Consider the following 22,868-nt stretch of genomic DNA (forward strand, 5'->3'; position numbering starts at 1 on the left):
GTGCAAACTGTGGTTTCCTCACCAACCCTAAGTGTCCATCCTTTAAGGTTGGAAGTTTCATCATTCATTAACTTTAACCATGTGTTATCACCAGTATCACCAAGTTAACTGAAGTATCCACCAGAACACTCAATCAGCAGGGTAAGTAAATGTCATAACTATGTAATAACCTAGTAGGATTATTTAAAAAAATAATGAAGTTACTTCAAGATTCTTCAGAAAGCTAGATGGTAAATGCAGTAATGAAAGACACAACCAACCATGAACTTTGGTGAATTTATAATAAAATGGTTACTACAATATAAAAGGATTGAGAAGAGTTGTTGTAAGCAGTAAACACACACACATATAATACCTTATATATGTGTGATATAAAAATATAATACCTTATATGTGTGTGTATATAAGATATATATTATTGCTGCTGAGAAGAATCTAAATATCCTTACAGACTCATGTGTTGCTGGTTATATGTAAATTCCATGCCAGGTTTCCACTTAAGTCCATATAGCTGAAAAATGAACAACCCATGTGTAGGGCCTAATGAGCTAAACAATTGAATGACTAGATGGCTGCCATTAAGAAACAGTGTAATACCAAAATAACAACAACAACAACAACAAATACCCAATCATGATTAAATAACTAAATCACTTGAGAAGGAATAAACAGAATTATGAAATGGAGATTGCTAGGAGAAAGCAGAAAGAAAAATAACGTCTTAGTCTGGATGCCCAGCAGCACAAGAACCAATCCCTTCTCTTGGCAGCGCTTACTTCACTGGGGTAAAAGTTTGTTATTTAGCAGGAGCAGTATTGGGTAACTTAGAGAAATAAGAATGAACTGTCAGCACTAGAGAGTACTGTTTATTAAATTATCAGATTTATCAGAATGAGATAGATTTCATATTCCAATTTCCTAATGTCCTTGGATGATATTCTACCACACTAATGAGTTTTGCAAAAGTAACTATAGTAGAACAGTAAATTTCTTGGCTGCCTGCTTTATTGACTTTTATTTGAGGACTTTGAAGTTTACTTTCTGTGTGAACGTAGCCTTCAATTAAATACACGTTTTGATGCAGGAAGACTAATTTGTAAAAAAAAATTAATAGGCAGTCTTATCAAATGTAAAAGTTTAAATAAAAGGAACCACTGAAAAGGAGTGCTAGTCTCTATATTCTGCTTTTTGAGGCCTTGTTGAATTCCCATTGCAGCACTGTTGTATTGAAGTCAGTTGTACAAAACAAGATAAACACAGATAAAATGAGCTCTAAAATCTGAAAAAAGAAAATCCTTAAATCTTGTCATTTGGTTGTTCCAATTCCTAACAGCCTGGCTTATAATACAAATCTGTTTTAGGCTAAACACTTTAAAAGATTCAGAATAGAACATTTTAAAGAGAATATGTAGAGTGATGTACACTTTGACGTTTCATGGCTTTTTAGGGAGATGAATTTTAGCTTTAGTCAATTTCTTCTAGAAAAGGCATTCACTTATTTAAGTCTACAAAGAGCAAAAATTATTATTTTAATATCTACCTTAAAGTCATGAATGTAATTAAGCTCCACTGCAATGTAGGTTTTACATGGGTTTGGAAATATCATGGGTTAAATCATACTATGTAAATAACCTTACAGTTGTTAACTCTTAGAAGATGAAATAATTAAATTCACCTATAAAGTAAGTTATGTTCTATTTTTACTTTACATTTAAAAGGCACAAAAGTTAAGGCTCTGTAACATGAAACACCTTTCAGATTTTTATCTATTTTACTTCTGCAACTATAGGAAAATAGTCTATGGAAAAGTTGAAGTAAGGCAATAATTAAAAGTGCTCTGAAACAGTCCTACTTAGAGTGCAAAAGAGTTGCCATGGGGTTTGTTACTGTTCCACAATGAGATAAGGAGATTACATCAAAATGTAAATACAGTACATCAATAACTACATGGTATTGTTCAGTTGACTTTTTTCATAGCAAGATTTTCAAGATGAAGAAAGCAATGTGTTATTTACATTGTGGTACAAGCTCCTTGTATCTCAGTGAGAACCAGCTTTAAATAGCATTGCTCTAGAACAGTACAAATTTTGTTTGATTCTACATTTTTAACAGCACTAAAGAGTTTCATATCTGTGGTTTGGATCTTGGTGGGGTAGTGGGAGCAGACTTCTTATGTCATGGCATAATGGGAAAAACAATTCAGAATAATTAATTAGCTTAGCGTATAATGTATCAAGGAATCAACATACTATCCTTACGGTGATAGATTTGGATCAACATTTCCTCTAGTTCTAAGACCACTTAAACTTAATGTGACTTATTCTTGTTGGTATAAGACATATTTAAGAACATTGGTTCTAGAGGAAGCTAGTGGACTAGGAAGCTCCAGACCTTTGTTCCCCCATGGAAACATGAAACCAGCAACTAGAGCCTGGATGAAATAACTTTATAGAGGTCTGGAAAACAGCCAAAGGTTTAAATTAACCAAGTGAAAGCCAAGTTAAGAAAAAGCCATGTTCAAAGTGGTAGGAAATTTCACAGTGTTTTTAGTTAACCTTGCCTCACCCCAAACCTGGTACAGCACAGGTGGGAGGAAGTAGCTGCCCCATTCCCAGTTCTTACCTTTAACCAGAAGGAGCAGAGCAGATCTTGTTTGTAACCTTTTAATCTGTTTGGAAGCTGTGTGAAGGACTGGTCTTTTTCACTTAATTCAGAGCTCAGAAGGAAAAGGGTATATAGCTGGGGAAAGCCCTGGGAAGCATCAGACACTGCTTGTTAAAGCTGCAGAGGAACTACAGACCTGGAGTAGCCGGATGCAAGAGATTACAGGTAGTGGAATACAATAGAAGGCCCTGAAAAGTGGCTGAGATGAGACTTCTAGGGAAAACAAGACTTTAAAAAGCAGGAATGTATATGGGGAGATGGAGAAAAGCATCAACAAGGGTCCAGGCAAGATGCATGCCAAAGAAAGACCTTGAACCCCATGCTGATCCCAAGGATTAAAATATGCTCTTCTGCAAAGACTGGGAGAGGCTACTCTTTAAAGTACCTAATTTTCAGCACCCCGCCACACACACACAAATCACAAAGCATACATAGAAACAGGAAAACATTTCTCATTTCTCCCATTCAGAAGGAGAAAATTAATTGGAAGAAACCATCCCTGAAGAAACACACTGGATGTACTAAACTAGGAGTTTAAAACACCTGTTTTAAATATGCTCAAAGAGCTGAAGGAGAACATAGACAAAGAGCTAAAAGAAGCCAGAAAATGATATATGAACAAAATAAGAATATCAACAAAAGGATAAAAAATAAATTAGTTTAAAAGAACCAACAATAATTCTAGAGCTGAAAAATAAGTGAATCGCAAAATTCACTAGAGGGGTTCAACAGCAGGTTCAAATAGGCAGAGGAATAAATCAGCAAACTTGGGGACAGGTCATTTGAAATTATCAAGTCAAGTCCAAGGAGGAGAAAGAAGAAAAGTGAACAGAGCCAAAGGGACTTACATGACACCATCAAACAGCCCAGTATATACATTATGTGAATCCCTTAAGAAGAAAATTTCTGAGAGATCATTTGAAAAAATAATGGTCAGTTATTTCCCAAATTTGTAATCATGGATTGACAAATTCCAGAAGCTTAAAGAATTCCAGGTAGGATAAACTCAGAGAAAACACTGAGACCATATTATAATCATAGTACATAGTAAATCTATTCTACAAAAATGAGGGAGAAATTAAGACATTTCCAGATAAATAAAAGCTGAGGGAGTTCATTACCACTTGACCTGCCCTGCAAGAAATGCTTCAAGTTAAAAGGACTCTGGACATTGAATGGAAATCATATGAAAATATAAATATAATAAAGGTAAATATATGGAACAACAGAAAAATCAACATTGTGACTTTGGGTTACAACTCCACTCTTTTTTCCTAGAGGATTTAGAAGACAAATGCATAAAAAATTATAAATATGTTAATGAGTACAATATATAAAGCTGAATTTGTGACTTCATTAACATAAAGGGGAGTGGATCTGTAAAGGGGTAGAGTTTTTGATGGGGTTGCAGAAACTGGTATTAATTCAGATTAGATTGTTATAACTTTAGGATGTTATGTGTAGTCCACATGCTAACCACAAAGAAAGTATCTATAGAATATGCACAAAAGGAAATGAAAAATAATCAAAACGTGTCATTACAAAGAAAGTAAACAGAAAAGAAGGCAGTAATAGAGGAAATGAGGGACCAAAAAAAAGCTGTAAGATATAAAGAAAAAATGGCAAAAGTAATTTTGCCATCCCTAGCAGTAATTACTTTAAATGTAAATGGATTAAACTCCCCAGTCAAAAGACGTAAATTGACATAATGGATAAAAAGCATGACCCAAGTATATGCTGTCTTAAAGAGACTCACTTTATCTAAAGACATGCATAAGTTGGAAGCAAAAGGATGGGAAAATATATTCCCTATCAAAATCCCAATGATTTTTTTTACCCATCATAAAATTAATATGTGGGTATAGAGGGAACAGATTTCAGGACAATAAAAGCTATTTATGACAAATCCACATCCAATATAATACTCACTGGTGAAAAGCTGAAATCCTTCCTGATAAAACCTGGAAAAAGACAAGGATCCCCACTCTCACCTCTTCTATTCAACATAGTATTGGAAGTCCTAGCCACAGCAGTCAGACAAGAAAAAGAAATAAAAGATATCCAAATTGGAAGGGAAGAGGTAAAATTATCATTATATGCAGCTGGTATGATATTATATGTAGAAAACCCTAAAGACTCCACACAAAAATTACTAGAACTGATAAACGAATTCAGCAAGGTAGCAGGATACAAGATTAACATACAGAAATTGGCTGCATTTCTTTATGCCAACAATGAAATACCAGAAAGGGAATGTAAAAAAACAATATCTTTTAAAATCACACCCCCAAAAATAAAATACTTAGGAATAAAGCTGACCAAGGAGGTGAAAGACTTATATGCTGAGAATTATAAAACATTAATAGAAGAATTTGAAGATGATTCAAGGAAATGGAAAGATATCTCATGCTTTTGAATTGGAAGAATATTGTTAAAATGGCCATACTACCCAAAGCAGTCTACAGATTTAATGCAATCCCTATCAAATTACGCATGACCTTTTTCATGCAACTAGAAAACATAATCCTAAAATTCATACAAACCAAAAAACACAGAATTGCCAAAGCAATCCTGAAGAAAAAGAACAAAGCCAGAGGCATAACCCTCCCAGACTTCAGAAGATACTACAAATCTACAGTAATCCAAACAGCGTGGTACTGGCACAAAAACAGACATACAGATCAATGGAACAGAATAGAGAGAGAGCCCTGAAATAAACCCACACACCTACAGTCAATTAATCTTTGACAAAGGAGGCAAGAATATACAATGGGAAAAAGTCTTTTCAGCAAGTGGTGCTGGGAAAGTTGGACAGCCATATGTAAATCAATGAAGTTAGAATACACCCTTTCACCATGCACAAAAATAAACTCAAAATGGCTTAAAGACTTAAACATAAGGCACAACACCATAAAACTCCTAGAAGAGAACACAGGCAAAACATTCTGACCTAAATCATACCAATGTTTTCTTAGGTCAGTCTCCCAAGGCACTAGAAATAAAAATGAAAATAAACAAATGGGACTTAAAAGCTTTTGCACAGCAAAGGAAACCATAAGGAAAATGAAAAGACAACTCACAGAATGGGAGAAAATAATTTGCAGATGATGCAATCGCCAAGGGCTTAATTTCCAAAATACACAAACAGCTCATACAACTCAATAACAAAAGAAAAACAAATAACCCTATCCAAAAATGGGCAGAAGATTTAAATAGACATTTCTCTAAAGAAAACATAAAGATGCCAATAGGCATATGAAAAGATGCTCAACATTGCTAATTATTAGACAAATGCAAGTCAAAACTACAGTGAAAAGAAGGGCCCCCCTTGTGCACACCACCTCCACAGACAACTGTCGCCACATGGTGGCCCAATTACAGCAGCACCGGCCACTGCTCTCTATCCCATTTTACCTCTCCTCGACCCAACCCAGAGGGGTCAGAAACTGCTGCTAGTTTTCCAGCCTGAAGTAGGCCCAAGCTCAGAAAGGGGGGGAAATTTAGAATTTAAATTAATTTGGAGTTCCAAAAGAAAAAACTACAATGAGGTGCCACCTCACACCAGTCAGAATGTCCATCATTAAAGAGTCTACAAATAACAAATGCTGAAGAGGATGAGGAAAAAAAGGAACCCTCCTACACTGTTGGTGGGAATGTAAGTCGGTGCAGCCACTGTGGAAAACAGTATGGAGGTTCCTCAGAAAACTAAAAATAGAATTACCATATATCCAGCAATCCCACTCCTGGGCATATATCTGGACAAAAGTATAATTCAAAAAGATACATGCACCCCTATGTTCATAGCAGCACTATTCACAATAGCCAAGACATGGAAACAAGCCAAATGTCCACCAACAGATGAATGGATCACGAAGATGTGGTACATATATACAATGGAATACTACTCAGCCATAAAAAACAACAAAGTAATACCACTTGCAGCAACATGGATACAACTAGAGATTATCACACTAAGTGAAGTAAGTCAGAGAAAGACAAATACCATATGATATCACTTATATGTGGAATCTAAAATACGGCACAAATGAACCTATGTATGAAACAGAATCATGGACATTGAGAACAGACTGGTGGTTGTCAAGGGGAAGAGGGTTGTGGGAGGGATGGATTGGAACATTGGGGTTAGCACATATAGGCTTTTATATATGGAAGAGATAAGCAGCAAGGTCCTACTACTGTGGCACAGAGAACTATGTACAAAATCCTATGATAAACCATAATGGAAAACAATATGAAAAAAAGAATGTATATATTGTATAACTGATTCACTTTGCTGTACAGCAGTAATTAACACAACATTGTAAATCAACTATACTTCAAATAAATAAATAAAATTAATATGGAATCAAAAGGGACCCTAAATAGCCAAAATAATCTTGAAAAAGAGTAACAACAGAAGTCTCACACTTCCTGATTTCAAAACTTACTATAAAGCTACAGTAATCAAAATAGTGTGATGCTGGCATAAAGACATAGACAATTAGTATAGAATAGAGAGCCTAGAAATAAATCCGCATAACTCAACAAAATATAACCCAAATTTTAAAAAAAGATCAAGGACTTGAATAGACATTTCTCCAAAGAAGAAATACAAATGTCTAATCAACACATGAAAAGATGCTCAACATCACAATGACTAGGGAAATGCAACTCAAAACCACAATGAGATAAACTCTCACACTCTTTAAGATGACTATTATCACAAAAAAATAAAAAATAACAAGTGTTGGTGAGGCTGTGGAGAAATTGGAATCTTCACACATCGTTGGTAGGAATGTAAAATAGTTTAGCCACTATATATTCCTCTTCTGGGTATATATCCTAAAGTAATGAAAGCAGAGACTCAGAGAGATATTTATTTGCACACTCACTTTAATAGCAGCAGTATTTACGAGAGCCAAAAGGTGGAAGCAGCCCAAGTGTCCATCAACAGATAAATGGATAAATAAAACATAAAAAGGAGGACAGTTTTTAAAATAAAAAAGAAATTAATAAAACAATCCAAAAGAAAATGAAACTGAAAATAAGCAAAGAAGATCTAACAGAGATAATGGGAATCCCTAAATAAACAACAAAACCAAGTAAAGAGAATCATGCTTAAAAGTTATATTTCAAGAAAACTGTCTGTAGTATGCCTGACATTAAGCTTTTGAGTGCTGAGACATCCATTTCAAAGGCATCCATCTTGAATAACCATATTGCCAGCTCTATGACACAGCTACAAGCAAAACAACTAGATAAGGAATCAGGCTGCCCCACACATGAAGTTTCGCTTTTAGAAAGCCCTGTGTCCTAGATAAATGACCACCTGAGCATACCTGCTTTTCACTTCCCATGCCCTATTCCCACTCTTATACTTGAAGCTTGCCAATAAAGAGTGAACCCACAAAATCTCAGGCACACCACCCTCGGAACTTAATAAAGGCAGACCACCAGGTTTGTGGTCCCTCCCTCCTACTCTACCCGTGACCTACTGTGTGGCCCTTGGTAGGTGCTGTGTACCCTCTAGGATATTTGAGTAATCTTGTTCTTCAAAGTTCCCTGATGGTTTTTGCTGAGGTGCTCCTTGCAATCATAGTAAGAACCACAAGGGCTGGTCCAGCCACAACATTGGCTCCAGTCCAGAAAACGTCTGCGGGGACTCCCACAAGTAATAGGGACCCAGGCAAGTGTCTCAGGCATTCCTACCCAATAGCATCACTATCAGTAGGCTGGGACGGACACAATACTTTCTTAAAATAAAAACGTTTAAAACTATATATTGAAAGAGCACATTGTGTACCAGAGAATAACAACTCAGAATGACCAACATCAATACATACTCATAAAATGACCAGATTTTAAAGAGCAAAAAAATTTCCTTTGAGCATTTTGGCAAAAAGACCACATTACTTATCAGAGAGAGAGAATTAGATCATTAGAAGATGTCAACAGCAACACTTTATCACAGAAGAAAATGGATATAAAATATATTTAAGGTAGTCAAGGAAAGAAAAGTGAATGAAAGGTTTTATATCCAGCATAACTACCCTTTAAGTATAAAGGGCACAGACAAATCTATCAATATGCAAGAACTCAGAAAATATTGTTCCTGTGACACTTGCCCAAGAAATCTAGAGAATGAACATCTGACACCAGAATGGAAATTAGTTACATATGAAAGATGATGAAAATACTAATTATCAAACCCATAGGATATAGCAGTAACTACAGAAAAATATTTAACTTTTAACATTTACAGTATAAAACCAAAAAAAAATTTTTAATTAGTGTATTTATGGTGCAGCTACTATGGAAAACAGTATGGAGGTTCTTCAAAATATTAAAAATAGAACTACCATATGATCCAGCAATTCCACTTCTGGCTGTTTATCTGCAGGAAATGAAAGCACTAACTTGAAAAGATATAGGCACCCTCACGTTCTTTGCAGCACTGAACATGAAAGCAACCTAAGTGTCCATCAGTGGATGAATGGACAAAGAAAATGTGATATATATACACACAATAGAATATTAATCATCCATAAAAAAGTAAAATTTGCCATTTGTGACACCAGAGACGGATTTCAGGATGTTATGTCAAGTGAAATAAGTGAGAGAAAGATAACTACTATATGATCTTACTTACTTACATGCGGAATCTAGAAAGATAACACAACAAAATACCTAAACTCATAGATACAGAGGACAGAGTTGGTGGTTTCCAAAGGTGAGGGATGGGGGCGGGGTCAAAATAGGTGAAGGAGGTCAGGAAGTACAAACTTCCAGTTGTAAGACAAAGAAGTCACATGGAAAAAGTGTAACTCTGTGTGGTGATGGATGTTAATGGTTTACTGTGGTAATCATCTTGCAATATATATAAGTATGGAATGATTACATTGTACACCTGAAACTAATATAATGTTATGTGAGTTACATCTCAAAAAAAAATTATTAGTCCCAAGTGTCAGTAGTGCCAAGGTTGAGAAACCCTGATCACATCAAAATGAGTACATTTCTTTCAGCTGTTCTTTTTTTTTTTTTTAACATCTTTATTGGGGTATAATTGCTTTACAATGGTGTGTTAGTTTCTGCTTTATAACAAAGTGAATCAGTTATACATATACATATGTTCCCATATCTCTTCCCTCTTGCGTCTCCCTCCCTCCCACCCTCCCTATCCCACCCCTCCAGGCTGTCACAAAGCACCGAGCCAATATCCCTGTGCCATGCGGCTGCTTCCCACTAGCTATCTACCTTACTACGTTTGTTAGTGTGTACATGTCCATGACTCTCTCTCGCCCCCGTCACAGCTCACCCTTCCCTTTCAGCTGTTCTTGATCAAGTGACTTAGTTACTTGATCAAGAACAGCTGAAAGAAATGTACTCATTTTGATGAAGTGCTGGTTTGAAGAACTTGTCTTTAAAATCTTCAGGTTGTATAACAGTTGAGCCTGCTAGATGTATTCATCAGTTATCATGTTCTTCATCATATTCCTTTTTTTCTTGGAACATTAAAGGCATTATAAAAACCAAAAAAATGTAATAATAAAATAAATGTATTCAATTAGAAAAATAGAGAAAACATTTAGTAAGTATGATGGAAATAATTCGTGCTTAGATGCAAGTTTACAGCACCAAATGTCTACATTAGAAATAAGAAAGGTCCAAAAATTAGTAACAAGGTTTCCACTTTAAGAAGCTAGAAAAGCTATACAATGGGGAATATTACTCAGCAATAAAAAGAAATGAAGTAGTTTCTCTGGTGGCACAGTGGTTAAGAATACGCCTGCCAATGCAGGGGACACAAGTTTGATCCCTGGTCCAGGAAGATCCCACATGCCGCGGAGCAACTAAGCCCGTGCGCCTGCGCTTTTGAGCCTGCGAGCCACAACTACTGAGCTCGGGTGCTGCAACTACGGAAGCCCACGTGCCTAGAGCCTGTGCTCTGCAACAAGAGAAGCCACTGCAGTGAGAAGCCCACGCACCACAATGAAGAGTAGCCCTTGCTCCATACAACTAGAGCAAGCCCACGCACAGCAGCAAAGACCCAACGCAACCAAAAATAAACAAACAAACAAATAAATAAATAGGAAATAGGTTTTTTTAAAAAAAGAAGTGAAGTAGTGATACATACTACAAGATGGATGAACCCTAAAAATACACTAAGCGAAAGAAATTGATCACCGAGGACTGTATATTGTATGATTCCATATATATGAATGTCCAGAATAGACAAATCTAAAAAAGAAAGCAGATAAGTGGTTGCCTGGGGTAGGGAAATTAGGGAGTGGTGGCATTAGGTTTCTTTTTGGGTTAATGAAAGTGTTCTCAAGTTGATTGTGATGATGAAAACACAATTCTCTGAATATACCTGAAGTCATTAAATAGTACATTTTAAGTTGTTCACTTGTATGGTATGTGAATTCTGTTTCAATAAAAGTGTTTTGTTTTTTAAAGACTAGAAAGGAAGAATAAATTAAACCAAAAGTAAGCAGAAGAAAACTAAGAGCAAAAATAAATGAAAGGAAAATAGACAAACCATAGAGAAATTCAGTGAAACCAAAAGCTATTTTCTTAAATCCATCAATAAAAATTGATAAATCTTTAGACTGATAAAGAGCCAAGAGAAAAGAAACAAATTACCAATATGAGGCATCAAAAAAGGGACATTACTACAGCTTTTACAAGCATTAAAAGGATAATGGAGGGACTTCCCTGGCAGTCCAGTTGCTAAGACTTCACCTTCCAATGCAGGGGGTGAGTGTTCAATCCCTGGTCAGGGAGCTAAGATCCCACATGCCTCGGGGCCAATAAAACAAAACATAAAGCAGAAGCAATATTGTAACAAATTCAATAAAGACTTTAAAATGATCCCATCAAAAAAAATGATAATGGAATATTCTGAACATCTTTATATCAAAAATTAGACAACTTATTGACAAATCGACAAATTTATTTTATTTATTGAAATTGACAAATTTCTTGAAAGAGAAAAATTACCAAAATTTACCCAAGAAGAAACAGTCTGGATAGCCCCATTTCAAGTAAAGAAATTGAATTAATAATTAAAAAGATTACCACATTATCCCAAGAATGTAAAGATGGTTCAATATTTTTAAAATCTGATGGCCAAAAAGCACATGAAAAGATGTTTAACATCACTAATTATCAGAGAAATGCAAATCAGAATGACAATGAGGTATCACCTCACACCAGACAGAATGGTCATCATCAAAAAGTCTACAAACAATAAATGCTGGAGAGGGTGTGGAGAAAAGGGAACCCTCCTACAACTGTTGGTGGGATGTAAATTGGTACAGCCACTATGGAGAACAGTATGGAGCTTCCTTAAAGAACGAAAAATAGGGCTTCCCTGGTGGCATAGTGGTTAAGAATCTGCCTGCCAATGCAGGGGACAAGGGTTCGAGCCCTGGTCCGGGAAGATCCCACATGCCATAGAGCAACTAAGCCCGTGAGCCACAACTACTGAAGCCCGTGTGCCACAACTACTGAGCCTGCGTGCCTAGAGCCTGTGCTCTGCAACGAGAGAAGCCACCACAATGAGGAGCCCACACACTGCAACAAAGAGTAGCCCCTGCTCACCGCAACTAGAGAAAGCCTGCGCACAGCAATGAAGACCCAACACAGCCAAAAATAAAATAAATAATTTTTTTAAAAAGAGACTTGAAAAACAACCCTAAAAGTAGAAATACCATATGATCCAGCAATCCCACTACTGGGCATATATCTGGAGAAAAGCATAATTTGAAAACATACATGCACCCCAATGTTCATTGCATCATTATTTACAATAGCCAAGACATGGAAGCAACCTAAATGCCCATCAACAGAGGAATGGATAAAGAAGATGTGGTACATATATACAATGCAATATTACTCAGCCATAAAAACAAAATAATGCCATTTGCAGCAACATGGAGGGACCTAAGAGATTATTATACTAAGTGAAGTAAGTCAGACAGAGAAAGACAAGTATCATATGATTTCATTCATATGTGGAATCTAATTTTTAAAAATGATATAAATGAACTCATTTACAAAACAGAAACAGACACACAGATTTCGAAAACAAACTTATGGTTACCAAAGAGGAGACGTGGAGAAGGGGGATAAATTAGGAGCTTGTAATTAACATACACACACTACTATATATAAAATAGATAACCAACAAGGACCTAAAATAGATAACCAACAAGGACCTAATGTATAGCACAAAGAACTATACTCAATATTCTGTAATAACCAATATGGGAAAAGAATCTGAAAAAGAATGAATATATGCATATGTATAACTGAATCACTTTGCTGTACACCTGAAACTAACATAACATTATAAATCAACTATACTCCAATAAAATTTAAAAATAAAATAAAATCTGTTAATTGAATCCACAGCCTTAATAAAGGTAATATTAATTGTTGGGGAAGGTGTTTGTCATCCATACATGATTTAAAAAAATAAAAACTTGGAAACTGGAAGTAGAAGGGAACCTCCTTAATCTGATTATGGGTATCTACTATAAACTTCTAATAAATATCTAATAATAAATATCTAATAAATATTGATTATAAAACTTGTTTTTAAGAACTTCACTTAATACCACAAGTAAGGTCAAATGCTTGCTAGTACTTCTTCCATTCAAAATGGTGTCAAGGTTCTGGTAAATATAACAAGAAAAGAAAAGAGGTACATGGCAGATAGTTTAGAAAGACTCACTCTACCTGTTTAAATTCTTATTTTGCTATACTGAATAGACTGAAAGCTATAATATTTTTAAGACTTCCTGTCTATAGGAATCCAGGTATGTTTTACCACACAAACACACTTGACGTGCTAAACTGGATCTTTTTGCAAGCTTCATGGTGGTGGCAACTAGATCTTCTGGCCCTTCTATGGCAGAGTTTCATAAATATTGAGTGGCAACATTTTTCCTTGCTATGTAGCATCCAAGCTCAGCATCTCCTACCTCTGTAGTTTTAGTGACCTAATTCATATCATTTTAAATAATCTTTTTGCTTAAATTAGACACAACTGCTTATAACATAGCAGTTACAAGTCTTGGCCAAGGAAAGAAATTATGATAAAAAGGAAAAAAAATTTTCTCATTATTTGCAGATTATATGATTGAATATAGAGGAAAATCTGAGAAACATACTATATACAAATAACTGTAATACCAGGTTGAAACGGTATTATGAAAGTAGAGATAAAGTGCTACTTATGTTCAAAAGTGAAATTTAATTTCTAGCTTTGAGAGCCCAGTGGTGGTGGAATGATGCTAAGAGGTGGCATGCACATGGTTATGATATATAATCTTTTAAAATGATGAATTCAATTAGATATTTGATTAAGACATTTGCATCAATATTTATAAGAGATATTTGCCTGTAGTATTATTGTCTCTCACTGGTATCAGGGTGATACTGGACTCTTTCCTGTTTTTTTTGGCTGTGTTGGGTCTTTGTTGCTGCATGCAGGCTTTCTCTAGCTGTGGCGAGCAGGGGCTACTCTTTATTGTGGTGCACAGGCTTCTCACTGCAGTGGCTTCTCTTGTTGCGGAGCACGGGTTCTAGGTGCGTGGGCTTCAGTAGTTGTGGCACATAGGCTCAGTAGTTGTGACTCATGGGCTCTAGAGCACAGGCTCAGTAGTTGTGGCATATGGGCTTAGTTGCTCCGCGGCATGTGAGATCTTCCCAGACCAGGGCTCGAACCCGTGTCCCCTGCACTGGCAGGCGGATTCTTAACCACTGCACCACCAGGGAAGCCCTGGACTCTTAAAATGAGTTAAAAGTGTTCTTTCATTTTTTGGGAAGAATTTGAGAAGGATTTGTGCTAGTTCCTTTTTACATATTTTATAGAATTCACAGTGAAGCATCTGGTCCAGGACTTTTCTTTGTTGGGACAGTTTTGACTACAGATTCAATCCCATACTAGTCATAAGTCTATTCAGATTCTCCATTTCTTTATTATCCAGTCTTCTAGATTGTGCATTTTTAGGAATTTGTCCCTTTCATCTAGGTTATCCAATTATTGGTGTACAATTGTTCATAGTACTCTTACAACCCTTTTTATTTTTGTAAAATTGGTAGTAATGCTCCCCCTTTCATTTCTGATTTAGTAGTTGAATCCTGTCTTTTTTTTTCTTGGTCATTATGGCTAAAGATTTATCAATTTTGTTCTTCTCAAGTGGGATTTATTCTTGAAATGCAAGGATGGTACAATGTATGAAATGTAATACACCACATTAATAGAATGGAGGAAAAACCCACATGATAATTTCAAATGTTATAGACAATCCATTTGACAAATTTTAACACCCTTTCATGGTAAAAACTTAACAAACTAGGAATTAAAAGGGAACTTTCTCAACATGATTTTAGAAGACCCCACAGTTAACAGCATACTCAAAGGTGAAAGACTGAAAGGTTTTTCCTAAGACCAAGATACTTCTACCACTTCTATTCACCACAGTATTGGAAGTCCTGGCCTGAGCAATTCAGCAAGGACAAGCAACAAAAGGCATTCACATTGGAAGAGAAGAAGTTAAATTATCTCTATTCACATGTGACATGACCTTATATATAGAAAATCCTAACTATCACACAAAAAACCCCACTAGATCCAATAAATGGATTAAGCAAAGTTGCAGGGTATGAAATCAATTTTAAAAAATAGTTGCAATTATATACAATAATAATTGACAATTGAGAGAGGAAAATAAGAAAAAATCCATTTCCAAAATCATCAAAGAGAATAAAATACTTAGGAATAAATTTACCCAAGGAGGTAAAAGACTTTCAACTGAAAATTATGAAACACTGCTAAAAGAAATTAAAGATATAAATAAATGGAAAACATCCTTTAATCATGGCCTAGAAGACAATATTATTGAGACGGTAATATTACATAAAGGGATATATATATTCCATGCAATTTCTACTAAAAACCCAAAAACATTTTTTTGCAGAAATAAAAAACCCATTCAAAAATTCATGTGGAATTTTAAGGGGCCCCAAATAGCCAAAATAATTTTTAAAAAGAGCAAAGCTAGAGGATTCATACTTCCTGATTTCAAAGTTTACTACAAAGCTGAAGTAATCAAAATATTGTGATATTGGCTTAAGGAAAGAAATATAGACCAGAATAAAGAGACTAGAATAAAGAGCCCACAATAAACCCCCTCTTACCTAGTCAAATGATTTTGACAAAGGTGCTAAAGCCATTGAGAGGTAGAAAGGACTCTCCTTTCAAAAAATAATCCTGGAAAAACTGGCTATCTACATGCAAAAGAATGAAATTGGTCCTTTATCTTATACCACATGTAAAAATTAATGCAGAATGGGATTTCCCTGGTGGTGCAGGGGTTAAGAATCCGCCTGCCAATGCAGGGGACACGGGTTCGAGCCCTGGAACAGGAAGATCCCACATGCAGGGCTTCCCTGGTAGCACAATGGTTAAGAATCCGCCTGCCAATGCAGGGGACATGGGTTCGAGCCATGGTCTGGGAAGATCCTACATGCCACAGAGCAACTAAGCCTGTGTGCCACAACTAATGAGCCTGTGCTCTAGAGCCCACAAGCCACAACTACTGATCCCGCTTGCCACAACTTCTGAACCCCATGTGCCTAGAGCCCATGCTCCACAACAAGAGAAGACACTGCATGGGAAGCCCGTGCACCACAACGGAGAGTAGCCCCCCACTCGCTGCAACTAGAGAAAAGCCTGTGTGCAGCAACGAAGACCCAATGCAGCCAAAAATAAAATTAATTAATTTTTAAAAATCTGGCCTTTAAAAACAAAGATCCCACATGCTGCAGAGCAACTAAGCCTGTGTGCCACAATTACTAAGCCTGTGCTCTAGAGCCCGTGAGCCACAACTACTGAGCCCACAAGCCACAACTACTGAGCCCATGTGCTGCAACTACTTAAGCCCATGCGCCCAGAGCCCATGCTCTGGGAAGCCACCGCAACGAGAAGCCCATGCACCGTAATGAAGAGTAGCCCCCGCTCACCACAACTAGAGAAAGCCTATGTGCAGCAACGAAGACCAAACGCAGCCAAAAATAAATAAATAAAAGAAATAAATTTAAAAGAAATTAATGCAGAAATGATCAAAGACCTGAACGTAACAGCTAAAACTATAAAACTATTGACAAAAACATAGAGGAATATCTTCATGACATTAGATATGGCAATGCTTTCTTGGATATGACACAAAAAGCACAGGCAACAAAAGAAAAACACGGATCAATTGGGCATTACCAAAATCTAAACTTTTCTGCAAAATTTAAAACTATCAAGAGAGTGAAAAGGCAATCCATAGAATGGGATGAAGTATTTGCAAATCCTATAAGAGACTAATATCCAGAGTACACAAAAACCCCTAAAACTCAACAACCACCACCACTGCAATTAAAAACTGGGCAAAGTAGCTTTCCCAGCTGTACAGGATACAGCCAATGAGGCCCATTTATCTCTTACTTCATCCAGAGTACTGAGTTATCAGCTGCATCACTGGGGGACAGGAAGAGGCCAGGAGAGTGGCAAGTAGGACTCTTGGATAGCATAAAAGGGATGCAGATCCTACTACTGAAACCCGCACACTCTAGGGCATACATGTCGCAACTACTGAGCCTGTGTGCTGCAACTACTGAAGCCCACGCAGCTAGAAGCCCATGCTCTGCATCAAGAGAAGCCACTGCAATGAGAAGCCCGCGCACCGCAATGAAGAGTAACCCCCGCTCGCCACAACTAGAGAAAGCCTGTGCACAGCAACGAAGATCCAACGCAGCCAAAATAATTAATTAATTAATTAAAAACCCTGAAATAATGGCTGAGAACTTCCCAAATCTGAAGAGAGATTTGGATATCTAAGTTCATGAAGCTCATAGGTCACCAAACTCTTTCAATGTGAACAGATCACCCTGAAATGATACATTAAATTAAAGGAACTTAATAGATATATACAGAACATTCCCCCCCAAAGTAACAATGCATATTTTCCTCAAAGTGCACATATCTAGGATATAACATATATTAGGCAAAAAAATACATCTTAATAATTTTAAGAATATTGAAATCAGATCAAGCATTTTTTCTGACATGAATGGTATAACTGGAAATCAATTACAAGAACAAAACTGAAAAATTCATAAATATGTGGGGACTAAACATGCTACTGAAGAACCAATGGGTCAAGGAATAAGTCAAAAGTGAAATTTTAAAAATACCTTGAGAAAAACGAAAATGGCAATACAACATACCAAAATTATGTAATGAAGCAAAAGAAGTTCTATGAGGGAAGTTCATAGTGATAAATGCCTACACTAAGAAATAAGATAGATTGCAAATAAACAAACTAACTTTATACTTGAAGGAACTAGAAAAAGAACAAAGAAAGCCCAAAATTAGTAGAAGGAAGGAAACAAAGATCAAAATGAAAATGAATGAAATACAGACTAGAAAGACTACAGAAAAGATCACTAAAATTAAGGGCTGTTTTTTTTTTAAAGATAACAAAATTGGCAAATCTTTAGCTGGATTCACCTAGAAAAGAAGAGAGGACTCAAATAAAATTAGAGAGGAAAGAGATGTTACAACTGATACCATAGAAATACAAAGGATCATAAGAGACTACTATCAAAACAATTATTCACCAACAAATTGGACAACCTAGAAGAAATTGATAAATTCTTAAAACATACAATCTACCAAAACTGAATCAGGAAGAAATAGAGAATATGAAAAAAAAAAAAAAAAAACCCCAAACAGTTACTAGTTGGAGATTGAATAATTAGTCGAAAACCCCCCAACAAACATCCAGGACCAGATAGCTTCATTGGTGAATTCTACCAAACATTTAATGAAGAATTAATGTCAATCCTTCTCAAACTCTTCCAAAAAATCAAAGAGGAGGAAACACTTCCAAACTCATTTTACAAGGCCAGCATTACCGTGATACCAAAAACAGACAAGAACACTACAAGAAAATAACAGTACTGGCCAATATCCCTGATGAATATAGATGCAAAAATCCTCAACAAAGTATCAGCAGACAGAATTCAACAATACATTAAAAGGATCACACACCAGGGAGGTGTGGCCAAGATGGCAGAGTAGGAAGACCCTGAGCACACTTATTCCCACAGGCACAGGAAAATTACAACTATCTACAGAGCAACTATCTATAAGAATGACCTGAGGCCTAGCAGAAAAGATTTTCCACAACTAAATATATAAATAAGGCACTACAAGATGATTTAGTATAGTCAAGACCAACATCCCCAGAGTAGGTGACCACAAATGGGAGGATAATCACCACATCCCCAGGGCAGGTGACCACAAATGAGAGGATAATCACAACTGCAGAAGTTCTCCTTGATGAGTGGGGAGACTGAGCCCCATGCTCTGCTCTGTAGCCTGGGGGTCCTTCACCAAGAAAACAAGCCCCAAGAATGTCCTGCTTTGAAGGCCAGTGGAGCTTGTGTATAGGAAAGCCAGAGGGCTGTACAAAGCAGAGACTCTGCTCTTAAAGGGCATGCATATAATCACACACACTCTGAGTTCCAGTGCAGAGGCAGTAATTTGAAAGGAGCCTGGGTCAGACCCACTTACTGATCTTGGAGAGCATCCTTGAGATTCAGGAGCCAACTGGAGCTCCCTCTGGGGACATAGATGCTGATAGCACCATTTTGGGGGGAGCTTATTCTACTACAAGGATGCTTGTGCTGGTAAGCTCCATTTTGGAGTCCTCTCTGTAGCCTATTAGTGCCAGGGGCTTACACATCCACCAACAGGCTGGCACCAGCCCTGTGATTCCCTTGACTACACAGCCAGCCATGCTGGGACATGGCCCCACCCACCAGCAGGCTGAACCCAGCCCTATGACTACACATACTGGGAAGCCAGCTGTGGTGGCACCTGCCCACCAGCAGGCCATCACCAATCCCAGGGCCCTCCAGGCCACATAGGCACCTGAACTATGCCTATGAACTTGACCCCACCCACCAGTGATCTGGCAGCCACTGCATGAGTCAGGGCCTGGCAGCCAACCAGACCTGGGGCCAGCCATGCCTACCAGGACTCCCACATTAGTTGGCCTCACCACAACAGAAGGGCCCATGCAGCCCATATAGGAGGCACCCTAGAGTGTACAGCCCTGGAAACAAGAGGTGAGTGTGCTGCTGGGCCCCATAGGACATCTACATAAGGCTACTTTTCTAAGATCAGGAAAAGTAACTGACCTACATAATATATAGAAATATACAGATAACCAGGCAAAATGAATAGACAGAAGAATATTTTCCACATGAAGGAACAAGACAAAACCCCAGAAGAAGAACTAAGTGGAAATAAGGAATCTATCCAATAAAGAGTTCAAGGTAGGACTTCCCTGGTGGTACAGTGGTTAAGAATCCACCTGCCAATGCAGGGGACACGGGTTCGTGCCCCAGTCCAGGAGGATCCCACATGCCGTGGAGCAGTTGGACCCGTGAGCCATGGCTGCTGGGCCTGTGCATCCGGAGCCTGTGCTCCGCAACGGGAGAGGCCACAACAGTGAGAGGCCCTCATACCACAAAAAAAAAAAAAAAAAAAAATTATGCCAAATGTGTGTGTGTTGGGAGGAAGGAGTAAAATTGCAGTGTTGTTAGAATGTGTTTGAACTTAAGATAACCATACATATTTTTATATATAGTTATACTTTTATATTTGAAGCTCATAGTAACCACAAACCAAAAATATATAATAGATACATACACACAAAAGACAAAGGAATCCAAACATAACACTAAAGATAGTCAAATCACAGAGAGCAACAGATGAAGAAACAAAAGAAAAATACAAAAACAACCAGAAAAGAATTGGCAATAAGTATATACCTAGCAATAATTGTTTTAAAGGTAAATGAACTAAATGCTCCAATCAAAAACATAGAGTGGCCGAATGGATACAAAAACAAGACCCATATATATGCTGCCTAGAGACTTACTTCAGATCTGAAGACACACACAGAAAGTGAGGGGGATGGAAAAAGGTATTCCATCCTTTGGCATAAATGGAAATGAAAAGAAATCTGGGGTATCAATGAGACAAAATAAACGTTAAAACAAAGAATGTAACAGGAGACAAAGGATATTACATAATGATAAAGGAATAAATCCTACAAGAAGATATAACAATTGTAAATTTATATGCACTCAATATAGGAGCACCTACATACATAAAGCAAATATTAACAAACCAAAAGGGAGAAATTGATAGTAACACAATAATAATAGTGGACTTTAACACCCCACTTACATGAATGGACAGATCATCTGGATAGAAAAATCAATAAGGAAACACAGGCCTTAAACAACAGCTTAGATCAGATGAACTCTCTCTCTATATATATATACAGAACATTCCTTCAAAAAGCAGCAGAAAACACATTCTTTTCAAATGGGCATGGAACATTCTCCACAATAGATCACATACTCAGCCACAATAAAAGTCACAGTAAATTTAAGAAAATTGAAATCATATCAAGCATCTTTTCTGGCCATGACACTATGAGACTGGAAATAAACTACAAGAAAAAATTTGCAAAAAACAAGCATGTGGAGGCTAAAATATATGCTACTAAACAACCAATGTGTCATTGAAGAAATCAAAGAGGAAATTAAAAAAATACTCAGAAACAAATGAAAGTAGAAACAATGATCCAAAAATCTATAGGATGCAGCAAAAGCAATTCTAAAAGGGCAGTTTATAGCAGTATTAGCCTACCTCAGGAAACAAGAAAAATCTCCAATTAACAATCTAACTTTACACCTAAATGAACTAGAAAAAGAAGGAAAAAACAAAACTCAAAGTTAGTAGAAGGAAAAAAATAATAAATATCAGAGCAGAAATAAATGAATCTGAGTCTAAAAATAATAATAATGATTAATGAAACTAAGAACTAGTTATTTGAAAATATAAGCAAAACTGATAAACCTTTAGCCAAACTCATGAAGAAAAAGAGAGGTCCCAAATAAATAAAATCAGAAATGGAAGAGAAGAAGTTATAACCAAACCATAGAAATACAGATGATCATAAAAGACTACCACAAACAATTATATATCAATAAAATGGACAATCTAGAAGAAACAGATCAACTCCTAGAAACACACAATCTCCCAAGACTGAATCAGGATGAAACAAAATATGAAGAGACTGATTACCAATAATGAAAATAAACCAGTAATAAAAAAACAAAAACAAAACACAAAACTCCTAACAAAAGTCCTACACCAGACAGATTCACAGGTAAATTCTGTCAAATATTTAAAGAAAAGTTCACACATATCCTTCTTAAACTATTCCCAAAAAACTGAAGAAGAAGGAATACTTCCAAACTCATTCTATGAGGCCAGCATCATCCTGATACCAAAACCAGACAAAGACACCCCCAAAAAAGAAAACTACAGTCCAGTAACACTGACGAACATAGACACAAAAATCCTCAACAAAATATTAGCAAACCAAATTCAACAATACACTAAAAGGATCATACACCATGATCAAGTAGCATTTATTCCAGAAATGCAAGGATGGCCCCATATACACACACACAAAAATCAATGTGATACATCATATCAACAAATCGAAGAATAGAAATCACATGATCATCTCAATAGATGCAAAAAAAAGCTTCTGACAAAATTGAACACCCATTTATCATTAAAAAAAAAACCTCTTAATAAAGTGAGTATAGAGGGAACATACCTCAACATAATAAAGTCTACGTGTGACAAGCATACAGCCAACGTCATACTCAAGGGTGAAAAGCTGAAAGCATTTCCTCTAGGATTAGGAACAAGACAAGGATGCCTACTCTGACCACTTTATTCAACATAGTATTGGAAATTCTAGTCATAGCAATCAGAAAAGAAAAAGAAACAAAAGGAATCCAAATTGGAAAGAAAGATGTAAAACTGTCATTGTTTGCAGATGACATGATACTATATATATATAAAAATCTTAAAGACACCACCAAAAAAAAAATAGAATGAATTCAGTAATGTTGCAGGATATTAAATTAAAATACAGAAATCTGTTGCATTTCTATACCCTAACAACAACTATCAGAGGAGTTAAGAAAACAATTCCATTTACAATTGTGCAAAAAAGAATAAAATACCTAGGAATAAATCT

Source organism: Aethalodelphis obliquidens, unplaced genomic scaffold, assembly GCF_003676395.1.
Source record: "Aethalodelphis obliquidens isolate GAN/ISIS:26980383/991018 unplaced genomic scaffold, ASM367639v1 scaffold37, whole genome shotgun sequence".
Classification (NCBI taxonomy): Eukaryota; Metazoa; Chordata; class Mammalia; order Artiodactyla; family Delphinidae; genus Aethalodelphis; species Aethalodelphis obliquidens.